Here is a 12,629-nt window from a genome sequence, read left to right as displayed (position 1 = left end):
CCACAGATTACATTTTTTAATGTATTTATTGTCAAAGCATTTAATATATTCATTGCTATCGGGATGTTAAGAGTATTCCATGGAATATAACAAGTGTTTCTGAAATAAATGACATACCCCACCTTTAAATGGATGTTTTTAATGATTTAATTCTTCTTCTTTTGGGGGCACGACTATTTTGAATGTAAAGAACAGATTTTGTGTCTGAATTAACTTATCTTTGTTAAACTAGTTTAATAAAGCTGCTTTATAACTTTTTAACGGTAGTGGATATCATAAGGTGCTAAACATTATATAAGTGTATTTGTTAACACTAGATGTCTTTACCCTCCTCTGTCTCACTGTGCGGCAGGTGGAGCTGGCAGACGGCAGCTTCATCAGAACTCTTCACGTCGAACAGCGGCCCTGCTGCCTGCTTGCCAGCTGATTGGAGGAGACTCTCATCCCAAGGGGCCGTCCTGTACAGAAGCTCCGCCTCCTTAGCCATGATGAACACCAGGCCAGTCGAAGCACACTGGAACTCACCTGGACCAGGACACCTGAACCTGTAGACACACAAGAGACAAGTTACTACAACAAGCCTTCACTGGCCTGTGTTCTGACTGACAGGTGTTCATCCAGCTGGATCTGACCTGGAGGAGGGTTTGTTGAAAGATCTGAAACACCTGATGGTTACAGGAACATCACTGAAGATGTGTCCACATGCATCAGGATGTGTGTGTACACTTTCATTCAATTAACAAAATGTCTAGTCCAGCGAGGATCTAGACTGGTACAAGAAAACAATCCTACACACAGAGGCATTATTTTATTCATGTCTGCTGGAAAGAGATTGGATGCAAAACCTCAAGGTGAAAGACATGACATCAAACACTATGAAATGAATATATACCTGTATGAAGACTCAGGTGTGTGTTCAGGTGAGAAGGATTCAGGAGCCTGGAACAAACAAAATTATTTATTTTATTAGAAATCAAGTTAAGTTCTAGCTTCAACTCTGTGCAGCTGCTCCTCTCTCACCTTTGTGTCTGTCTTCACTTCCTGTTCCACATCGGAGACACCTGATGGAGAGAAGAGGTGAGAAAAATAATAATAAAACAATAATTATTATTATTGTACTATAAATACCTTTTAAGATCAGATTTATTGTACAATATCTTGATGAATGGAGGACATGGTTTCAGTACTCACAGGTCTTCTGGATCTTGGATCTGAACGTCTCTCCACCATATCCGATCCTGTAGGGATGAACACAATCCAACAGTTTGAGATCCAGTTTAAAATAAGTGTTTGTTCTTTGAGTCAGCTTCAGAGTCCTGATCTCATGCTTTACATCCCATCATATCCTCTCTGCAAACACTAAGACTGACTGCCACAGCTCTCAGCTGCATTACAGAGTTAACTAGGCATTAGTCCAGGAACAAAACAACTTCATAGAAAAAACAAACAGACTAACTTTTTAACTGTAAAATGTGTCTGTTAATGAGTTGCAGCTGACTGAACAACACATTCTCACTCACAACTCGGCCTATGTTGACGTTGTGTCAGGGTCCCTGTCGTCACTTTCCAACGCAAGGGGGGGCCCCTTTAGCGTCGAGTTTCAACTCAGGTGTTTAAAGGATCAGAGTGAATTATGCAGAGTAGGATTTGTCTGTTAACAAGTTGCTCCTGACTGAAATGTGGCTTTGAATTGTCAGCTTGCATTATATTGTTCTTGGGAGAACGCAAGAAAAGAAACATGAGATGAACAAAAGGAGAAACTGCAGATAAATGGTAACATCACTGATGTGTTGTGCTAAGCTAGGCTACGCCTGGAAGGTGGAACTGGAGAGATTCCCCAGTGAGAGGAACACATCCACCTCCCTGTGTTCAATACAATCCTGCTGAACCAGCAGAGACTGAGTTGACCCCTTACTGACCTGAGAGTCTCCAGTCTGCAGTCTGGACTCTCCAGAAGATCTCTCAGCAGCTCCACTCCTGAATCCTTCAGAGCGTTCTCACTCAGGTCCAGATCTCTCAGATGGATGTTGGACTTCAGAGCTGAGGCCAGAGCAGAACAGCTGATCTCTGACAACCTGCAGTTCATCAGACTGAATAAAGAACACATGATGTAAGTTTAGAAAACAATGCTCCTGATTGAAATAATGAAAGGTTTAATAATCTGATTATAGCTGGAGAAGTAGAGAATGTAGACGTTTATAAAGTGGACACTCCCGACAGGTTAAAAACAGTAAGGTCCAAAAAGTGAAAAGAGCTCTCATTAATATGAAAGACAACGTTCTTCACCTTCAATAAAAAGTGGTGACTTCACATCATAAACTCTGCTCCTTCTACACTAACTCGTGATGTGCAGCCAGACAAATCAAAACCCACAGAAACTGATTCAACTCAAGATCACAGAGTTTACAAAGAAGTCAGGATGAATTTAGAAGAAATGTGATCAAAATAAAAAGAGAATATTTATTTTAGGAATAGTGGAGACATAGATCACAGCATCTTCAGTTTAAACTATTCAGTCAGTTTGAGCATCATGCAGCTTCAGACATTTTTTAAAGAAAAAGCAAAACCTGAAATTATTGGTTAGTGTTTAATAACTTTGATATAAATGTGTATTAACTGTATTAATCTGTTTATTATATCATTTATAAAAGAAACCGGATGGAGAATATAAGATGAATTCCAGGTGTTTAAAGGATCAGAGTGAATTATGCAGAGGAGGATGTGTCTGTTAACAAGTTGCTCCTGACTGAAATGTGGCTTTGCATTGTCAGCTTGCATTATATTGTTCTTGGGAGAACGCAAGAAAAGAAACATGAGATGAACAAAAGGAGAAACTGCAGATAAATGGTAACATCACTGATGTGTTGTGCTAAGCTAGGCTACGCCTGGAAGGTGGAACTGGAGAGATTCCCCAGTGAGAGGAACACATCCACCTCCCTGTGTTCAATACAATCCTGCTGAACCAGCAGAGACTGAGTCGACCCCTTACTGACCTGAGAGTCTCCAGTCTGCAGTCTGGACTCTCCAGAAGATCTCTCAGCAGCTCCACTCCTGAATCCTGAAGAGCGTTGGCACTCAGGTCCAGATCTCTCAGATGGATGTTGGACTTCAGAGCTGAGGCCAGAGCAGAACAGCTGATCTCTGACAACCTGCAGTTCATCAGTCTGAATAAAGAACACATGATGTAAGTTTAGAAAACAATGCTCCTGATTGAAATAATGAAAGGTTTAATAATCTGATTATAGCTGGAGAAGTAGAGAATGTAGACGTTTATAAAGTGGACACTCCCGACAGGTTAAAAACAGTAAGATCCAAAAAGTGAAAAGAGCTCTCATTAATATGAAAGACAACGTTCTTCACCTTCAATACAAAGTGGTGACTTCACATCATAAACTCTGCTCCTTCTACACTAACTCGTGATGTGCAGCCAGACAAATCAAAACCCACAGAAACTGATTCAACTCAAGATCACAGAGTTTACAAAGAAGTCAGGATGAATTTAGAAGAAATGTGATCAAAATAAATAGAGAATATTTATTTCAGGAATAGTGGAGACATAGATCACAGCATCTTCAGTTTAAACTATTCAGTCAGTTTGAGCATCATGCAGCTTCAGAAACATGTTAGAAACAGCAACAACTGAACATATTTGTTAGTGTTTGATAGTTTTAATAGAAATATTTAATTATTGTATTCATGTGTTTATAATGTCATTTATTTAACAACATGACAGAGAATAAAAGATGAATTCCAGGTTTTTAAAGGTGCAAAGTGAATTATGCAGAGTATGATTTTTCTTTAACATAGCTCTGCTACAGTCAATGAACTAAACCACAGAAGAAGAAAGTAGACTTTAGCATTAAGATGCTCAGTGAGGATCAGGATCATATCAGCCTGATGTCTGCAGCTCAGAGTCAACACAACTCTCACATATTCATCTCAGCACAGAAGATAGAGATGGAGAACTGACCTGAGAGTCTCCAGTCTGCAGTCTGGACTCTCCAGAAGATCTCTCAGCAGCTCCACTCCTGAATCCTGAAGAGCGTTCTGACTCAGGTCCAGATGTCTCAGATGGATGTTGGACTTCAGAGCTGAGATCAGAGCAGACCAGCTGATCTCTGACAACCTGCACTCCCTCAGTCTGAATAAAGAACACATGATGTAAGTTTAGAAAACAATGTTCCTGATTGAAATAATGAAAGGTTTAATAATCTGATTATAGCTGGAGAAGTAGAGAATGTAGACGTTTATAAAGTGGACACTCCCGACAGGTTAAAAACAGTAAGATCCAAAAAGTGAAAAGAGCTCTCATTAATATGAAAGACAACGTTCTTCACCTTCAATAAAAAGTGGTGACTTCACATCATAAACTCTGCTCCTTCTACACTAACTCGTGATGTGCAGCCAGACAAATCAAAACCCACAGAAACTGATTCAACTCAAGATCACAGAGTTTACAAAGAAGCAGCACCAGAGTCTGAATAAAGAACACATCATGTAAGTTCAGAGAACAATGGTCCTGCTTGAGATAGTTCAAAGTCTCATCATCTTTTCAGACCTGGAGAGGGTTCAGATGCCAATGTCAAAAATGAAGAAGATACTTTTAGTAATCTAATAGTAGATAACTATAAATGCATTGATAATGCATCAGAAGAACCTCCTTCATCTCCCTCACAGCTCATCAGTACTGACAGCATCTTCATTGACTCATGGAGCACAGTGAGAGTCTGTGTAAGCTCACACACTGTCCCCTCACACATTTACTTTCTCTGCTTTCTGTTATTCTTGTCAAATATTCAGCAATTTAGAAAGAAATGTGAACTTATTCAAATATCTTTGTACTCAGGCAAATTATGGAATTATAAATACAGTACAAAACCACATGAACTACAGCCAGTGATCTGACCTCAGAGTCTTCAGTCTACAGTTTGGACTCTTTAGTCCAGAACTCAGCTGCTCCACCTCTGAATCCTGCAGCTCTACTTTCACCTCCAGCTCTCTCAGATCGGAGGGGTCGGACTTCAGAGCTGAGGCCACGACTTCCCAGTCTAAGAATCCACTGTCAGGAATTCTGTTCGAACACATATTACAGAATTTGTTTATATAACAAAAAGGGGAAACAACATATTTACTTCATGCATTTGAGGAAAAACATGTTGAATCTCATGATCTGATTACCACTGGATGTTAGTCTATTTAATATTTGGTAGAGTGTGATCTGATCCCATGTCTGTCACCTCTTTGCTAGCTACCTTCTAGACTAGAGAAGACTAGAGTCAACATAAATCACATATTGCTCTGTGTCTAATTTAACGATAAAGAAACTGCAATCATTTCATAATAACTTTACTGCATTCAATGACATATGTAAAGTTATTCTGTATGTTCTGATCACACATGTTGCTGTGATAAAACATCCTTCATATTATTTTGACAAGGAAAATGAAGAGAAGAAAAAACTGTAACATTTTAAAATGATTAGAATAATTGTATTAATTCAATTTTGCTCTCTCAGTATGTGAAACAGCAACAAGTTGTATAGTGTTTATTTTAAAAACTAAAATCCTTATCTACACTAATCTATAAAGCTAATCACATCTGGACTCACACAGCGTTCCTGCAGTTCCTCACAGCTGGAATCAGTCTCCGTCGTCCCTCCTCTGATGTTTTGGACTTCTCCAGGTCCAACTCATCCAGAACCTCCTCTGACATCTCCAGCCTGTAGGCCAGAGCATAGTAGCGTTCCACAGAGAGTCTCTTCTCTGATCTGTTCTCTGACTTCAGGAACTCTGTGATCTCCTGATGTACTGAGTGGTCCTTCATCTCTGTCAGACAGTGGAGGATGTTGATGTTCCTGTCTTCATCAGAGACTTCATCACTTCTCATCTCCTTCAGGTTGCTGATGGCTCTCTGGATGATTTCTGGACTGTTGTCTGTGCGACCCAGCAGGCCTCCTAAGAGTCTCTGGTTGGACTCCAGAGAGAGGCCGTGGAGAAAGCGGACAAACAGGTCCAGATGGCCATTTTTACTTCTGAATGATTTCATCATGGCACTCTTTAGGAAGACATCCAGGGATGGGTACTCCTGATCCCTGCTATCACTGTTGTCATCGTCCCAGTCTTCCTGCAGGAAGTCCTTCAGTACCTCTGTGTCTCTGTTGGTGTAACAGTGCAACATGTAGACTGCAGCCAGAAACTCCTGAATGCTCAGATGAACAAAGCAGTAGACTGTTTTCTTGAATATCACACTCTCTCTTTTGAAAATCTGTGTACAAACTCCTGATTGCACCAAGGCCTCGGTGAAATCAAGACCACAGCGCTGCAGGTCTTCTTGGTAGAACATGATGTTTCTTTTCTCCAGATGTTCAAACGCCAGCATCCCCAGCTTCAGAAGAAGCTCCCTGTCAGCCTCCGTCAGCTGTTGTGGACTCGTCTCATGTCCCTCGTCATACTTCTGCTTCTTCCTCTTGGTCTGGACCAGCAGGAAGTGTGAGTACATGTCAGTGAGGGTCTTGGGCAGCTCTCCTCTCTGGTCTGTAGTCCACATGTGGTCCAGAACTGCAGCAGTGATCCAGCAGAAGACTGGGATCAGACACATGATGTGGAGGCTCCTGGAGCTCTTGATGTGAGAGATGATTCTTCTGGACAGGTCTTCATCACTCGATCTCCTCCTGAAGTACTCCTCCTTCTGGGCGTCAGTGAAGCCTCGTACTTCTGTCACCCTGTCCACAAACTCAGGAGGGATCTGATTGGCCGCTGCAGGTCTGGAAGTTATCCAGACGAGAGCCGAGGGAAGCAGCTTCCCCCTGATGAGGTTTGTCAGCAGCACGTTGACTGAGGACTGCTGAGAGACATCAGACACAACCTCATTGTTTCTGAAGTCCAGAGAAAGTCTGCTTTCATCCAGGCCGTCAAAGATGAGCAGCACTTTGCAGACAGCCAGCTGCTCTGCTGTGACCTTCTGTAAGGTTGGATGGAAAACATGGAGCAGCCTGAGAAGACTGTACTGCTCACCTTTGATCAGGTTCAGCTCCCTGAAGGAGAGCGGGATCACCAGACTGACATCTTGGTTTTCCAAACCCTCGGCCCAGTCCAGAGTGAACTTCTGCACTGAGAAGGTTTTTCCAACTCCAGCGACTCCGTTGGTCAGGACCGCTCTGATGTGAGTCTGTTGGTCAGGTAAGGCTTTAAAGATGTCCTGGCACTTTATTGGAGAGTAATGGAGGGTCTCTATCTTGGAAGCTGTCTCCAGCTGCCTCACCTCATGTTGGGTATTAACCTCTTCACTCTGGTCTTGTGTGATGTAGAGCTCAGTGAAGATCCTGTTGAGGAGGGTTTCACTTTCACCAGTTCCTTCAGTCACACGTTCACATCTCCTCCTCAGACTGAGCCTATGTTCATCTAAAACCTCCTGCAGACCACGTTCTGCTGAAAGAGAAGGAAACGTGAGAATAAAAAAAATGTTTTAAATGAACTTATATTATTTCATTTCATTTCAAACCTTTATTTATCCAGGTTGTATCCCATTGAGATCATTGATCTCTTTTTCAAGGGAGACCTGCTCAAGTAGGTTCCACATGAAACATTAAAAACATAACAGAGCAACAAAAGGACATCATACAGTAGCATTACAGGGATTACAATTTACATAACTATCCACATGCACAGGTACCAACAGCTTCCGATTCAGTAGCATCCAACCGAGCTTTAAAAACATTTAGTGGCACCAGATTGCTCAGTTTCCATTTTAATTGCAGACTATTCCAGGACAGTGGAGCTGCGCATCTAAATGCTATCTTCCCTAAGACAGTCCTAGCAGTTGGCACATTTAATAAAACCACAGCATGCGATCTCAGGCAGTAGCCACTTACAATTCACCGTGAGATCAGGGAGCAGATGTAGGATGGAAGTTTCCCTAACATGGCTTTATATATAAAAATGTACCAGTGACTGAGCCTCCGTACAGTTAGTGAAGGCAGACCAGCCCTTGCATACAGGGTACAGTGATGGGTTAATGCTTTACAGTTTGTCACAAATCTCAGTGCACTGTGATACGCAGCATCTAACTTGACCAGGCAATTGGCAGGTGCATTCATATAAATCAGATCACCATAGTCCAGCACAGGTAAAAAGGTCACAGAGACTAGCCTTTTCCTGGCCTCGAGCGAGAAACAGGACTTGTTCCTGTAGAAGAAACCTAGTCTAACCCTCAGTTTTTTAAGCAGGTTATTGACATGACGTTTAAAAGTGAGACAATCATCAAGCCAGATACCAAGGTATTTGTAACAGGCAACCACTTCAAGTTTTATTCCTTGCGTAGTTAAAATATCTAAAACAGGCTCTGGTGTCTTTTTAGCTTTTGAAAAGAGCATTACCTTGGTTTTATCAACATTTAAAAGAAGCTTTAGTTCAGAGAGCTGAGTCTGAATAATGTTAAAAGCAGCTTGCAATTCAACACCAGCCTCCTTAATGGAGGGACGTGCACAGTACATAACGGTATCGTCCGCATAAAAATGTAAGGTTGCTCCATCGACATTTTCACCTAAACTATTGATGTAGATGGAGAATAAAAGTGGACCTAAAACAGAACCTTGAGGAACACCATTAGTAATGTTTAACCACTCAGAAGACAGCCCATCAAAATGAACACATTGGGACCTTTCAGAGAGGTAGTTCACAAACCACCCCAGTGCATGGCTGGATATGCCAATACTGAGTAGCCTCTGCTTTAAGATGCGATGATCGACGGTATCAAACGCTTTGGAAAGGTCAATAAATAGAGCTGCACAACTCTGCTTTTTATCTAAAATACTCGTAATGTCATTCACCACTTTCATTGTGGCAGTGATGGTGCTATGTTGCTTTCTGAAGCCTGACTGATGTTTAGACAGGATGTAATTTGTACATAAAAACACCTTTACCTGCTCACTCACTAGGCGTTCAAGAACCTTAGCCAGAACTGATAATTTAGAGATGGGCCTATAATTATTTAAAACAGTTGCCTCCCCTCCTTTCAGCAAAGGCAGGACATACGCTGACTTCCACAATTTTGGAATTGCATTTGTGCTGAGGGAGAGGTTAAAAAGAGTAGTGAGAGGTGGAGCAATAAAATCTGCAGCTATTTTTAAAAAGAAAGGTTCCACGTTGTCCGGGCCGGCCGGTTTCTTAGGATCTAACTTGGTTAAAGCTTCACGAACAACATTTACAGTAAAAGGAGTAAAACTGAAAGGGTTTTCCAGACCACATTGTTCAGAGTCACAGACTGTGGTGTTGACAGAAGCAGAGTTTGTCACAGAATCAAACAGAGAGCCACAGGACACAAAATGCTCATTAAAACAATTTAACATAGTGGCCCTGTCCGATATAGTGCCAGATGCTGTGGTAATGCACGGAGGTAGCTCATTACGGATATCACCGGTGGATATCGATTTTATGGCTTTCCAAAATGTTCTAGGATTATTCAGGTTCTTTGTGGTAACTGAGAGATAGTACTTCGACTTAGCACTTTTTATTTGTGATGTGAAGCTATTTCTTAGCTGCCTAAAACGCAGCCATTCTACCTCTGAGCCTGATTTCCTAGCCTTTGCCCAGGCCTTGTTTCTCTCATGAAGGAGACTAGATAAGTCAGCAGAAAACCAAGGGTTGTCTCGTCCCTTCACTCTAAATGTACGCAGGGGTGCATGTCTATCAATAATTTCCATAAAACCAAGATAAAAATAAGACCATGCAGTTTCTACATCAGCACACAGATCTAATTGTGGCTACAACACAGTGATCACTCAGATCATTTGCAAATACTCCCACAGATAAGTATTTATGGGGAACATTAGTTAAAATGAGATCAATTAAGGAGGATTTATTAGGGGACTTAACGTTAGGGCGAGTAGGACTGTCTATAATCTGAGTAACATTCAGAGAGATACAAAGGTTTTTAAAATCCTCTGACACAGAAGTTAACCAGTCCCAATTAAAATCACCAAGCAGCACTATTTCCTTGTAGTCAAGTTGAGATAAAAGTTTTGCCAATGAAGATAAAGAGTCCTTGACAGCTGAGGGGGGTCTGTAGCAGCCCACCACCATGAGCTGTTGACCCTTTGCTACTTCAATATTTAAGGCTAAACATTCTAGTAGTTTACTAATAGATTTGGAAACCATCTTGGTTACACAAAACTTATTTTTCACATAAATGGCAACGCCACCACCTTTTTTAGGACGGTCGGTACGATATACACTATAACCATTTAAGTAGATGTCAGAGGCCAAAATAGATTTATCTAGCCACGTTTCTGATAAGACAATGATATCAGCATCAGTCGAGCTCGCCCAAATGCGGACAAAATCTAACTTAGGTAACAGACTGCGCACATTTAAGTGAATGAATCCCAACCCAGATCTAGAAATAAAATCAGCAGGAGTAGCTATCTGACTACTACTGCTACTGGGCGGTCCAGGGTTTAGTTGTACATTCCCTGATAGTAATAATAGCAAGAAAAACAAGCACCTTTTCCTCTTAACCGACACACATACATTGTCATCTGCTTTAAAGTCACCAGCAAACTCCGCGAAAGTGAGATTAGAGCTCAAGAAGCAGTCCTGAAGAACCATCATAGCAGGCAAGTGAGAAAGACAAACATTTGTCGAACTGAATGTCTGTGACAAGGCAACCAGTAATTGTTTGTGTAAGACATCCGAACCTTTACAGGGGATGTCCACTGCGGGCGGTAGAACAGACCTGAACCCATTAGACTTCTCAGGATGACGAGAGAACTTCTCATTGACCAAAATAGCTAACAGGCATAGCAGAATCACGATAGGGGCCATTTTCCCAGACCAGCACAGCATCCGGATAGGCGCGCAAGCAGGCCCGAAACGTGGAGGCGCTCCGGTCTCTCCGCGATGACCCCGGTGCAAAACCTCCTCAGCACAGCAGGATAGGCGAAGCAGGCCCAGCTCGAGGCGTAGAGGCGCTCCGGTCTCTCCGCGATGTCCCCGGTGAAGATCCTCCTCAGCACAGCAGTACAGGATAGGCGAAGCAGGTCCAGCCCGAAACGTAGAGGCGCTCCGGTCTCTCCGCGATATCCCCGTGGTAAAACCTCCTCGGCACCGTAGAGCACGACAGGTGGAGCAGGTGGATACAGGCCTCCGCTACAGCTGGTGTAAAGCAGGCCGCAGCCCGAACGCGAAGCCGCTCTAGTCTCTCTGTTACGTCAAAAGAAACGTACACAATACAGCCCCATACAAGCTCTATTATGTACAACACAACAGAAAGAATCCTGTTTTCAGGCCTGAAGACACCATTACTTGTGGTGGTAGCCGGGCACGACGGGCAGGGGGGGGGGGGGTGCTAATGGAGCACGCTCTTGAACTGTTAGTTTGCCGGAGCGTCGCAGCGGGGTTACTACGGAGCGCATAATTGCGCCGCAGTTGCGCATGAGTGATGTGCAACAACATTTGACTTCTCTTTTTCTCGTAAGGTCTCCCTTTCTGTTGGTCGCTTATTAGCAGACCCTTCACGCGATGGCAGAGCGAACAGGTACAGGAGGCGTAGAGCGAGGGATCATTGTCCACTAGTTCATCGATCGCAGATGGCGTAGTGCTCGCAGACGGATAAAAAAAAAAAAAACTAAATGGGTCGCGAAATATACTTAATATACCTGGGCGGACGTTAATATACCTGGGCGGACGTTAATATACCTGGGCGGACGTTAATATACCTGGGCGGACGTTAATATACCTGGGCGGACGTTAATATACCTGGGCGGACGTTAATATACCTGAGCGCACGTTAATATACCTGGGCGGACGTTAATATACCTGGGCGGCCAGCCCAAGTAAAGTCTATCTGTGGGAAACCCTGGACAGATGTTCAGACTTACTTGTTACTGTTCTGGTCTGACTGGCTGTCTGCAGTCCAGCTCTGGTTCTGGATCTCTTTCCACACTGGGGACAGCAGGGGTCTCCTGATGGAGGTCTCTGCTCCCAGTATGAGGTGATGCACTGTCTGCAGAACCAGTGTCCACAGCTGGTAGAGACTGGATCCTTCAGGACGTCCTGACACAGAGCACAGCTGGACAGCTGCTCCTCCACAGGAACACCACTCTTCCTCTTCCCTCTGTGGAGATCAACACATCCTTTATAGCACTTTACGGTGACTGATTTTCACCAATGGTACAACCCAAAGTTGGCAAATTCTTGTTTTTTTAAAGTTCTTTATCTGTAGATGATATTTCATCCTGGTAACTGTTCCCAAGTGGTAGATATTTAGTTATTCATATATGTATGAAACAAAACGCCCTTCTGTCTGTAACATCATCGCCTACAGCATGTTCACTGTACCTCACAAGTTTTACTACGGCTAAATTAAACTTGTTTATGTAATAACTACATAATGATTCCAATTTGTAAAAGCAGTGAACACTTTGTCAGGTCTGTCCACAACATGGAAAGCAAATCACTTTCAAAATGCTAGTTCCTGAATGGAGATTAGATTGAGTGGAGTTAGACTTAGCTAACATTGTGGCTGCTCCATTCAAAGTCAAACTAACAATCAATGGTTGATACACATCAATGTATAACTTCAATTCAATATGAAGTACTGTAGAGCTCTAGGTGCCGATATTTTCCTTATCT

The 12,629-nt window shown here is 42.6% G+C and overlaps 1 pseudogene; it reads right to left on the bottom strand.

The window, feature by feature from the left end:
• The window catches only part of LOC117497681, a 139,573-nt pseudogene that overhangs the window by 58,248 nt on the left and 68,696 nt on the right, over positions 1-12,629 (bottom strand).

The sequence above is a fragment of the Trematomus bernacchii genome, unplaced genomic scaffold (assembly GCF_902827165.1).
Source record: "Trematomus bernacchii unplaced genomic scaffold, fTreBer1.1, whole genome shotgun sequence".
NCBI classification, from domain to species: domain Eukaryota; kingdom Metazoa; phylum Chordata; class Actinopteri; order Perciformes; family Nototheniidae; genus Trematomus; species Trematomus bernacchii.
Note: the sequence above shows the minus strand (reverse complement) of the source record. Positions and strands in the feature narration are given on the sequence as shown.